Genomic DNA, 2,939 nt, shown 5'->3' with positions numbered 1-2,939 from the left:
AACTCAAAAGCCTCTTGATGAAAGTGAAAGTGGAGAGTGAAAAAGTTGGCTTAAAGCTCAACATTCAGAAAATGAAGATCATGGCATCTGGTCCCACCACTTCATGGGAAATAGATGGGGAAACAGTGGAAACAGTGTCAGACTTTATTTTTCTGGGCTCCAAAATCACTGCAGATGGTGACTGCAGCCATGAAATTAAAAGACGCTTACTCCTTGGAAGGAAAGTTATGACCAACCTAGATAGCATATTGAAAAGCAGAGACATTACTTTGCCAACAAAGGTCCATCTAGTCAAGGCTATGGTTTTTCCTGTGGTCATGTATGGATGTGAGAGTTGGACTGTGAAGAAGGCTGAGCACTGAAGAATTGATGCTTTTGAACTGTGGTGTTGGAGAAGACTCTTGAAAGTCCCTTGGACTGCAAGGAGATCCAAGCAGTCCATTCTGAAGGAGATCAGCCCTGGGATTTCTTTGGAAGGAATGATGCTAAAGCTGAAACTCCAGTACTTTGGCCACCTCATGGGAAGAGTTGACTCATTGGAAAAGACTCTGATGCTGGGAGGGATTGGGGGCAGGAGGAGAAGGGGACGACAGAGGATGAGATGGCTGGATGGCATCACTGATTCGATGGACGTGAGTCTGAGTGAACTCCGGGAGTTGGTGATGGCCAGGGAGGCCTGGCATGCTGGGATTCACGGGGTCGCAAAGAGTCAGACACGACTGAGCGACTGATCTGATCTGATTGACATTTTGGGTGAGATAATCCTTTATGTTTTTGGAGGGGGGGCGTTGTTCTGTGCATTGTAGAATGTTTAGCAGCATCCTTGGCCTCTACCCACTAGATGCCAGTAGCATGTCCACCCAGATATTGCCAAGTGTCCCCTGGTGCAGGGGATTGGGGAGGGATGGGTAGGGTAAAGTCACTCTCCATCACTGGTCGAGAACCACTGACCCAGAGAAGGAATCCCATATTTAGGGGAGAGCACAGGTGAGAGCTGGGGACATGCAAGAATGTCCTGGTGACATTTAAGGCACTGGTCCCAGCTGTCCCTGAGGCTCAGCACACCCCAGTTCTTCCTGTATATTGATTTCATGAGCTAATTAATTCCACTTTTTTTTACCCTTAAGCTGGCTCAAGTTGAATTTCTCTAGATCCACACAAGGGTGTTGTGTTCATCTATAATTTCCATTTGGATTCTTGACAAACTGAAAATAGCTCACTTCCTTTCTCTCCTCCTCCTGTCCTTCCCCTCACCCCCAGCCAGGTCTGTGATTCCACCCAAAGATCCCAAGTGTCAAGGTTCCTCTACCTCTGTCCTGATGCATGCAACTAAAACAGTGCCTTTCCTTGCTCTAGCAAGCTGCAGAACTGAGTTTGCCTTAAAAAAAAAAAAAATGTTTTCATGGGGATGAGAGCTGTAAGGAAGGGGAAGTCTTGTTTCTTCAATAGTAGAAATCAGCAAGGCAAAAAACAGAATAGAACACTGATGTCTTAGTGCCACAGGAAGCCTTTCCCTGGAGCTGTTATAGGCCACAGGAAATTGGGCTCCGAAGACTGTGACCATGCCTGCTGGGCCTAAGGAAAGGCTGTGGCCTGTCCTGCCAGCTCAGGGCTACACAGACACTGCCTCTTTTTTTTTTTTTTTAATGTTTTATTTATTTATTTATGGCTGTGCTGGGTCTTCACTGCTAGTCAAGCTTTCTCTGGTTGTGGTGAGTGGGGCCTACTCTTTAGTTGTGGCACACAGGTTTCTCATTGCAGTGACTTCTCTTGTTGCAGAGCACAGGCTCTCGGGCACATGAGCTTCAGTCGTGGTGTGTGGGTCAATAACTGCGGCTCCTGGGCTCTAGAGCACAGGCTCAGTAGTTGTGGTGTATGGGCTTTGTTGCTCTACAGCATGTGGGATCTCCCTGGATCAGGGATCAAACCTGTGTCTTCTGCATTGGCAGGGATTCTTTACCAGCGCACCATCAGGGAAGCCCCCAGACACTGCCTTTTGAGCCACCAAGCCCTGGTCATCTTCAGGATGACCCTCACACCTTCCCTAGGACTGAGCCCACTGACAACTCCTCCCCTACCAAAGTGCACAGGCCAGTGCGAGATAGAACTTTCATTGGCCCAGCTTCACCCCAGCTTTGGGTCCGAAAGCAGAGTCCCTGGAAAGGGGCAGGGGCTGGTACTCAGGCAGGACACACCAGGATAGCCATAAAGTTGTTAAAATATTGGAATGCTTCTGGAACTGAGCAGAACCCTACTGGGCCTTCCCAGGACAGGTCTTCCACCATATCCTCTGCTTTAGCCCCTCTCTGAAGTACCTAGATAATATCTGATGCAAATTTCCTGGGTTGTTTTGGAGATGTGAACCCCCTGACCACCACCAAATGGGAAAACTACCTGATGATCCTGAGCACATAGCCTCAGGCCTCCAGGAGTCTAACGACTGATAATGTTAACCACTATAACTCCATCATGCTGTGCGTCAGGCACACATACTTATGTCAACATTTCCATGTTGGTGGATAAATGGATGCTATTCTAAGCTAACTAGGCAAATCTTGCCTTGTCCTGTCTCTCCCTTGGAACTTGATGCTCCAGGAACTTGTTGCTGGGCCGGTGGCCCAAGACCCAGTTTCAGAACAAGCCTGCTTCTATTCTGATTGGTTGGTGCTGGTGCCTTCCTGGTTGTTACATATTGTAATATTACCACTGAAAGGGAAAACAGAATCCTGGAGGAAAGGAATATTTCCACATTCTGCTTTGGAATGATCCTGCATTGCTGCCTCTTCTTCATGAATGAGCTTATTCTGGAAGCATTTTGGATTTGCTCTTGAAGATGAAGCAGCCTTGGCTCCTGCTGAAGATGCTCACAAGCCAGCAGGGGAGAGCAGATATGCGCAGTAGGCAGACAGCACACAGGTGATGGAAAAGGTCCGCAAGCA

The sequence above is a fragment of the Bison bison genome, unplaced genomic scaffold (assembly GCF_000754665.1).
Source record: "Bison bison bison isolate TAMUID 2011002044 unplaced genomic scaffold, Bison_UMD1.0 scf7180017864136, whole genome shotgun sequence".
NCBI classification, from domain to species: Eukaryota; Metazoa; Chordata; class Mammalia; order Artiodactyla; family Bovidae; genus Bison; species Bison bison.
The sequence above is the reverse complement of the archived record's forward strand: the minus strand, read 5'-3'. Positions refer to the sequence as shown.